Source organism: Arachis hypogaea, chromosome 6 (genome assembly GCF_003086295.3).
Source record: "Arachis hypogaea cultivar Tifrunner chromosome 6, arahy.Tifrunner.gnm2.J5K5, whole genome shotgun sequence".
NCBI lineage: Eukaryota > Viridiplantae > Streptophyta > Magnoliopsida > Fabales > Fabaceae > Arachis > Arachis hypogaea.
The window spans coordinates 37,076,352-37,086,085 of NC_092041.1; the positions used below are offsets into that span (position 1 = coordinate 37,076,352).

The 9,734-nt window shown below is 37.7% G+C and overlaps 1 long non-coding RNA gene across 1 annotated transcript; it reads right to left on the reverse strand.

Annotated features, from left to right (window-relative positions):
- Positions 1–7,930: 7,930 nt before the first annotated feature.
- On the reverse strand, positions 7,931–8,754 carry LOC114924177 (uncharacterized). The gene is made up of 2 exons (XR_003810970.2): positions 8,389–8,754; positions 7,931–8,269 (listed from the first exon to the last, which is right to left on the reverse strand). It is a non-coding gene; the product is annotated as an uncharacterized lncRNA (long non-coding RNA).
- Between the last annotated feature and the right edge of the window lie 980 nt (positions 8,755–9,734).

A 9,734-nucleotide genomic window follows, 5' to 3' on the forward strand; every position in this document is an offset into this window, starting at 1 on the left:
TTTTGGATTAGGATGAGGTCGTTCTCGGAAAAACCTTACGGTACTACCTTTTGATTGTATCTTGAAGCCATTCGACGTTTCAATGCCTCTTCCCTGATTCGAGCTCATTCTTGAATTTTCGGAAGTAGGTCGAGTTCCTCTCTTTAAAGTTGGGGTTGGCTTCTTCATTATAGTGAATCACTCTGGGCGATCCTTCTTCGATCTCCACTGGGATCATTGCCTCCAATCCGTAAGCTAATCAGAAAGGTGATTCCTTTGTGGTGAAGTGTGGAGTTGTCCGATATGCCCACAGGACTTGCGAGAGCTCCTCCGCCCAGGCTCTATTTGCGTCCTATATTCTCCGTTTTAACCCGGCTAATATGACTTTGTTAGCAGCTTTTGCTTGTCCATTGGTCTGAGGGTGTTCTACAGATGTGAATTGGTGTTTTATGTTCAGGTCGGTCACCAATTTTCTGAAGCCTGCATCTATAAATTGAGTGCCATTGTCTGTGGTGATGGAGTATGGAACCCCAAACCTTTTGATGATGTTTCTCTACAGGAATTTTCGGCTTCTTTGAGCAGTGGCATTAGCTAGGGGTTCCACCTCAATCCATTTTGTGAAATAGTCTACCCATACGATGAGAAATTTGACTTGTCTGGATCCTTGAGGGAAAGAAACGAGAAGGTCGAGTCCCCATTTTATGAATGGCCAGGGTGAGGTTAAGTTGATATGCTCCTCTGGTAGGGCGATGTGAAAGTTGGCATGTTTTTGGCATGGTGGACATGTCTTTACGAATTCTGTTGCTTCTTTTTGTAGAGTTGGCTAATAGAATCCGGCCTGGAGTATCTTTTTGGTAAGAGCCTGTGCTCCGAGATGGTTGTCACAGATGCCGCTGTGTACTTCTTCTAAGACTTTCTTTGTATTGGAAGTCGGCACACATTTTAACAGTGGTGTTGAAATCCTTCTCTTGTATAGAGTATTGTTTATGATTGTGTAGTGTTGTGCCTCCCGTTTTAACCTCTTTGCCTCTTTCTTATATGTAGGGAGTGTTTCTGTTTTGAGGTAGTTAATTATAGGAGTCATCCATCCTTGATCCTGACCTGTTATGGCTAGGATTTCTTCTTCTTCCGAGATTGACGGGTTCTGCAGCGTTTCTTGGATGAGGCTTCTATTGTTACCCCCTAGTTTGGTACTGCCTAGTTTTGAGAGTGCATCAGCTCAGGCGTTCTGTTCTCGGGGTATATGGCGGACCTCATATTCCCCGAGTTGTCCAAGCTGTTCCATGGTTTTGTCCAGCTACTTTTTCATGGTGGGATCTTTGGCTTGGTAGCTCCCTTCTATTTGTGAAGTGACTACCTGTGAGTCGCTGAAGATGATGAGCTTTTGAGCTCCAACCTCCTTAGCCAGCTTCAAACCAGCCAGTAGTGCCTCATACTCGGCTTGGTTGTTTGAGGCAGGGAACCCGAATTTGAGGAAAAGTTCGATTTGGGTTCCCTGGTCGCTTTCTATGATGACACCTGCGCCGCTTCCAATTTTGTTTGAGGAACCATTCACATAAAGATTCCATTCTGTAGGAATTTCTGGAATGTCTGTAAATTCTGTAATGAAATTGGCTAGATATTGCGATTTGATGGCTGTTCGAGCTTCATGTTGAAGGTCGAATTCGGATAACTCGACTGCCCATTGCAAAATTCTGCCTGCTAAGTCCGTTTCCTACAAAATCCCTTTTATGGGTTGGTTGGTCCGAACCTCAATGATGTGAGCTTGGAAATATGAACGGAGCCGTCGAGAGGTTAGTATGAGAGCATAGGCAAATTTTTCTATTTTTTGGTAGTTCAGCTCGGATCCTTGTAATGCTGTCGTCTTCACGGACTAGTGCTGAGGCTACTACCCGACTTCCTACTGCGAGATATAATATAAGTGGTTCTTCTTCCCAAGGCCGAGTTAGGATAGGTGGCTGTCCCAGGAATCTTTTAAAATCTTGGAAGGCCTGCTCGCACTCCATCGTCCATTCAAACCTCATTCCCTTCCTTAGAGTGTCATAGAAGGGGAGAGATCTTATTGCTAATCCAGCTAGAAATCTGGACAAGGCTGCCAACCTTCCATTGAGTTGTTATGCTTCTTTGACACAAGTCGGGCTCTTCATGTCGAGTATGGCCTGGCATTTATCCGGATTTGCCTCGATTCCTCTTTGTGTGAGCATAAAACCCGAGAATTTGCCAGCTTCGACTGCAAAGGTGCATTTTGCAGGATTAAGTCACATGCTATGCCTTCTTATAGTGTCGAATACTTGGGTGAGGTCGGACAGCAGCGTCTTATCACTTTGTGTCTTTATTAACATGTCGTCCACATATACTTCCATTATTTTTCCGATGTGATCCGTGAAGATCTTATTCATTAATCTCTAATAGGTAGCTCTTGCATTTTTTAGTCCAAAAGGCATGACGATGTAGCAGTAGTTTGCTTTTAGGGTTAAGAATGATGTTTTTTCTTGGTCGGGTGGATACATCGGAATTTGATTGTATCCCGAATATGCGTCCATAAACGAGAGATATTTATATCCGGAGGATGCATCTACTAGAGCGTCGATACTTGGGAGTGGATAAGGATCTTTCGGGCAGGCTTTGTTGAGATTGGTGTAGTCAGTGCACATCTGCCACTTTCCATTCGATTTTTTCACCAAGACAATGTTAGTTAGCCATAGTGGGTACGTGACTTCTCTTATGAATCCTGCCTCCAGTAGGGCTTGTACCTGCTCTTCCACAGCTTGGGATTGTTCTGCCGTCTTCTGGTCTGCTTTTATTGTAGCTATTTTTTCTGCAATTGGGAACTTCATGCATAGATGTGGAGTCGAGACTACTGCGCCGAGCTGATTCAATGTTGTCCGACCTATTAAGGCATTGTAGGTTGAGCTTACGTCGACCACATTGTAGTCTATTTTGAGTGTTCTTGACTGGTTTCCTTTTCCAAAGGTTGTGTGTAGTGAGACGTATCCAAGTGGTTGAACTGGGGTGTCTCCCAGTCCGAATAGGCTGTTCGGATATGCTCGGAGTTCTTTTTCTTCTAGGCCAACTTTGTCGAAGTCAGTTTTGAATAATATGTCGGTGGAGCTTCCTTGGTCTATTAGTGTGCGGTGGAGATTTGCGTTCGCCAATACGATAGTGATGACCATAGGATCATCGTGTCCTGGGATGATGCCGAATGCGTCCTCTTTGGTAAAAGTAATTATGGGGATGTCAGGTGTTTCCTCTCTTCCCTCAACATGATATACTTCTTTAAGATATCTTTTGCGAGATGATTTAGAGATCCTGCCTCCCGCAAATCCTCCGGATATCATATGGACGTGACTCTTGTTCTGTCTGCTTGGCTCGCCAAATACCGACCTAATTTTCCTTCTCTTACCAGTTTTTCTATGATATTTTTTTAAGTCGAAACATTCGTTGGTGGAATGTCCATAGATTCGATGATATTCACAATATTCTTCCCGGCCTTCTCCTTTTTTGCTTTTGAGTGGTCGAGCTGGAGGTATCTTTTCAGTATGGCATACTTCTTTGTAGACATCCACAAGGGATACCCAAATAGGGGTATAATTGTGGTATTTTTTATCTTTTCCCCATGTCGATCTTATTTTTTCTTGGATTCTTTGTCCTTATCTCGGGAGGAGTAGGAGAATCTGGATTTTGAGGTCTCTCCTAGTCGAGCATTTTCCTCCATGTTGATATACTTCTCTGCTCATTCTTGTACCTCCTTTAGAGATGTGGGATGCTTTTTCGATATGGATTGGCTAAAAGGCCCTTCTCGTAGGCCATTGATGACGCCCATGATGGCTGCTTCTGTGGGCAGACTTTGTATGTCTAGACATGCGTTGTTGAATCTTTCCATGTAGCTGCGGAGACTTTCTCGATCTCCTTGTTTGATTCCTAATATACTTGGGGCGTGCTTGGTTTTGTCTTTCTGGATAGAGAATCTGGCTAGAAACTTCTTGGTTAGGTCGTCGAAGCTTGAGATGGACCTGGGGGGTAGATTGTCGAACCACTTAATCGCGTTTTTGTTAAGGTAGTCGGGAAGGCTTTGCAGCGGACTACGTCTGAGGCGTCAGTGAGGTACATTCGACTTCTGAAATTACTGAGGTGATGGCTGGGATTTGCTGTGCCATCATATAAGGCCATATCCGGGAGTTTAAAGTCTTTTGGGATTTTGGTCTTCATGATCTCCTTGGTAAATGGATCATGGTCCTTGCAGGAGCTGTCCTCGTGGGTGGATCGAGTCGCTTTGCCTTTGAGATCGGCTTCGAGTTTTAGGAGTTTCTCCTCCAATTCCCGGTGTCGCCTTATCTCCCTTTGTAGGTCCTTCCCAGCTTCTCGCGGATGTTGGGCTTCTTTCTCAAGTTATTTTAAACGATCTTGAAGCGTCTCAAGGGCTCCCGGGTTTGGTGAATTTTTGTCTCCGTTAGGTTGTGGGGTATCTTTTGGTGTAGTGTCCACGTTTTTGTGCAGCATTCTATCTTCTAGTCCTGAATCGTGGTCGTTGTCATGGTTGTCTGCCATGATGATGGGATGACTTCCAGGTTCCCTGGCAATGGCACCAATGTTCTGAGGGTTACCTGAAACTATAGGTCGATCTCAGACGAGATCTTCTGTGCTGGTCAGAGCTGACGTGTCTGACTTGTTGGAGCTGTCGTGTCTGACCTGTTGGACTTGGTGGAGGTGCTGAACCTTCGTCACCGGAGGGTGGTGGTACCTGCAAGGGACTCCGATGCTTAAGTTAGCAAGGGTATTAAGCAGGTTTTTAGTAGAATCAGAGTATGAGTTATACCTAGGTGCTCTAGTGTATTTATAATGGTGTAGATCGACCTTCTTAGATAAGATAAGTTAGTTATCTTTATCTTATCTTATCTTATCTTTGAATGAGGTCATCTTATCTTCAAGGGAACCGCCCTTATCTCTATAGGCTTTCGGCTGCCTTTGAATTTGGGTCGTGTTCCTCTATGTGGGCCTTTCTTAGGCTTTTCTGGTGATTTGGCCGAACTCTTTGAGGAGAGGTTGGATTGTCATGACCTGAAGAGGTCGGTCGTCTTATCAGTAGAATATCCCGGATCGGACAGCTCGACCCAGGGTATGAACATCTATCCATTGAAAGTGAATGAAAAAACTTTCAGCCTCCATCACTGTTATTTGTACCTCTAATTTCCACGGAAGAACTAACCCACCAGCCATGCCAATTGGATCAACACAGTATTATTTTTTGTTTCACATAAGAACAATACTTCAGGGGATTGGGATCTTCGAATGCCTTGATAGTGGGGTGCCAATTTTGGGCTGACATTGGCTGACACCTTCCCTCAATTCAGCAACATCCATATCTTCCTTCTCCCTACTCTGCCACCACTCTTCTTCCTCTAACTCGCTGTTTCTTCTCTTCACTCTTGCCACTTGTATCTCTTCTAGCTTCAGTTTCCTTGCCAACTGCTTCAGTTTTGGCTTTTTATTGCTATATCGGTTGGCTTTATATATGCTTTTGCCTTGGCTTTCCTGAAATACAACCGTTATCTGCCCTTTGTTGACATTTACATTGCCCTCACTTTCCAAACAAAATAACAACGTCGAGTTCCTCTAATTCTTCCCTTGTTACTTATTGATTGGATTTCTCTTTTTCTCCCATTGATAAACTTGCAAAGCTCTTTAATAAACTGACAGGAGTTGGTTTCTTATATCCGTCTTTATTCTTTTAGTTAGTCTTGAATTTGTTAGTATTGAATTTCTCCTTCAAGTCTTCCACCCTTCTCCTTATGTGTTTTGCCTTCAACCATTCTCCCCTAATGCTCCTCTATTGGTCTCCGTTCTATTTCATTATTTGCTGCAATGGTACAATTTTAACTCCATGGCCTATTTGACCACCCAAGATAGCAAAAATTCTCAATTTACTCATATTTCAGTTGGACTTCCATGATTTTCTTACTAGGACCAGCAATCTTCACTATTTGTTAGAGCTTTTTAGTGACGTTGAGATTGATCCTCACCTTAACAATTCTTGTTTCTGTTCCCCTCATAGAAAAAATAGCAAGATCAAATACCTCACCATAGATTTTTCTATTTTCCTTCGTAGCTCCTTTGTTTTACAATACTCCGAATTCCCCAGAGTTGGATCTAGATTGAAACAATCGAGAAATCCATCTTTGGTACCTCTCCAGCTTCTGTCCATCTTCGAATGTTCAATATAAAGTTCTTAAACAGCCAGGACATGTCCTTTTCGATCTTGCTCAGGTCTTGTTCATGATCAAAGAAAAATTAGAATGTGTTGTCACTATGATCAATAACCCTCAATCGATCCGGTTGTCGCCAGATCACAGACATGTTTTGTTCAATCGTACCAATGCTGAATAATTAATTCGCCATTAATATCCCTACCAAACTCTTTTGGAATTCCTCCAAACCCCTTTTGACATCCGTAGAATCAAAGAAGATTCTACCTTCCTTTTCCATCCCTCCCTGCTTTTCCTCACTAGCCATTTTTGAATCTTTGTTTGCACTAGACACCAGCTGTGCAGATCAGTGTTGTATTCTTAGAAGATTAGAATTAGGATTCCACGTAAAATACACACAAATGTATGTAAATTCTATCAGAGTATCTAAATCCTAATAGATATCCTATAATTTTTAATTTTTTAAAAATATAATTCATCGGACATAAATTAACAGGATAAAATTTCATTCTGACGAATTCTAAAATTAACTATATCTATGTAAATAATAAAATTATACCATTTTTACATAAAAATTACCTACCCAATCATATTAAAATTAAAAAATGTTTTGTTGTTTTTCAAAAATTTTCCATACTTTTAATGTCGTGAATAAACTTTTTATTTCGCCAGAAATCAAATTTGGAAAGCAGAATTGTTAGCAGGGGAGAAGGGTAGTTTGTCTATTTAATTATACTATAAGAAAATATAAAAGGTTAATAAAAGTAGCTTTCACTAACCCTGAAACAACGCCAATGGGATGACTGTATCCAAAGTAACTATGTTTTAAAAGTAAAATCCTAATTTGGCAAAGAAGAAAGAGTGGTCCTGTGAAGTACCTGATGTATGTGTTCTTTATAGAAAAGAAAACAACGATAGCACGGTATACTACACTTTTCAATCCAGCTGGATAATAAACATGCCCATTTTTTCTCCTCTTCTTCTCTTATCTTTTTTTTTTTTTTTTGGTGTTGTGGAGAGTCACCATGCCATTAATAATAATGCATATGATCGTTTCAAGACATCAGAAGAATGTGAAAGATGGAGGTGGTATATGATATATAGTCTCATTTATTTATTTGTTTAAAGTTATTTATAAAGCGGAAAGTTGAAAATTAGAAAACATTTTAAGTATATTACTGATTCATGTGTTTCAGTAATTTTAGTCATTAATCTCAATTATACAATTAATTTTAATTTAGTTGTCAATCTCAACCATATGTTTTATGATTGAGATAAATAGTTAAAATCACTCAAAATAAACTTGATTTCATAGGGCACTTGAAATACTTCCTAAAAATTGATAATCTTTAAACTACTAACGTTTAATTGGAATTGGATCTGTACTATCAAAATGATATAGAGATTGATTGGGTCAATCACTTTTTACTTTATGATTACTCTAATTTTATTTTAGACTACCCTATTAGGGGAACAAAGATACCAAACAAAAGCATATGTTAAATTAAATCCTCATGTTGTCACACCTGACACAAGTCAATAATTAGTTTTCGGCTAAAATTGGGAGAATTTGGTTTGGAATTTATGGTAGATACATGGTATTAAATATTAATTAATGAATTAATCTTAAAACTTGTATCATGAGTTCATAACTTGCACAACATACATAGCACACCAATATAATGATCGAGTTGCAGAGCAGGAGGTAACAAATTAAAGTTGGTACCCAATTCAGAAACATCACAAGATGTCAAAACTCAAAAAGCTGCATCATCAATTCAATAGGTGAAAATTCACATGCAATTGTTCGATATAATATAAAATTGATGAATAATATTATTAGATGATAATTTAATCAAATATGTTAAAATTATTTAACTATTTAAAACGATCAAGATAACTGCATATAAATCTTCACTTATATAAAGTGCATATTATTTGAATGGTGTTACAAAGTATGAATAATCAATCAATAATTATTTTATTCCATTATAGTTTCAAACGTCACAAACGATTATCTGATCAAATATAAGGTTTGACCTCAAATATTCTGTGCCCGGGTGAGTATGCCGTGGCAACCGCATCTCCTGCCCAAATATAGCAAAACGAACATTTAATAAACAAATTTATGATAATTTCGCAATAAGCATCTTAAAACAAAAGACTTTCATGTAAAAAATTAATACTGGTTTCGAAAGGGAATTACTAATAGGAGAGGATGTCGAAAAGGAGATGAACAAGGTTGGCGCAGAAGATGAAGAGGAGGAGGAGAAAGATAAAGACGAGGGCGAAGCGCAAGAAGAAGATGAGAAGGATGATGGTGAGGATGATGGTGAAGGGAGAGTCCAAAAGCACCACAAGCATATCTTCTATCACTGTTACTTTATGTGTTGCTAATTTAGTAATTGTAACTGTAATTAGATTGATCGTTTGTGTTGAAGTGTGTTAGTGGAAAATATAATTGCCTTGTGTTTTCCTTTGGAGGTTGCACCGTTCGATCTTGCGTGTTGAAATTTTTTGATGACCAATCATTCTCCAATATCTGCCTCATTCTGATTGTACAAGTGTTTTCGAGTTTTTTCTTTTTTAATGTTCTAAAACTATATAATGAAGACTTATTTTTTTAATATTTAACTAAAAATATTATTTATACATTACAATTAATTATTATATATTTAAAAATATATATAAATATCGTACATTAAATTAGTCTCTTCACCAGTTTGTTCTCAATTTTTTGTAAATTTAAAATTTTCAATATTTTTTGATACATTAATTTTAATTTTTTATTATATAATTTTTTATAATGAATTTTTTAATTAATAATTTTAATTTGTTTCATTAGAGTACATGTTAGCTAAATCCAAAATTTTATTATTGTCTCTTGTATTTATTTGTATCTGGTTTAATACTGTTCAAGATATAGTTACAATAAATGCTTATGTTAATTAATAGTATAATATATAAAAAGGCTGCCTAACTAAGTTATAAACAAAATGAATTACTATAATCGACAGTATAAATCTATCTTATTAATTTAATAAGAAGTCAATTATACGGGGAATCAAATATCCTCAAAATGGATGGGAATAATGAATTTATATTAGTTAACAAGTGCCTTATCAAGTATTATTAAAATATTTATTAAGGTGTTAAATATTAAAAAATTTGTATTTAAAAAATTATTATACTCTTAACGTACACTCTTTACTAAATTAATACCAATATCTCATATAATTTTTTTAATAAAATATTATAGAAAAAAATATATAATTAAAACTAAAAATTTTAAAACATTTTATAAAAGTACCAGTTTTTAAATAACTTGTGAAAAGATAAAATTAAAATCAGTGTATTTAAAGATATTAAAAATTTTGAATTTATAAAAAAAACGAGAACAAACTAATGAAGCAACTAATTTGGTACACAATATTCAATTTCATGGACTAAAATGAGCCATTTGATATAAAGTAAGGGACTAATTTGGTGCATATGTATTGATGACATAGTGGATAACAGGTGGACAAATAACATTATGACACAGAGCATAAT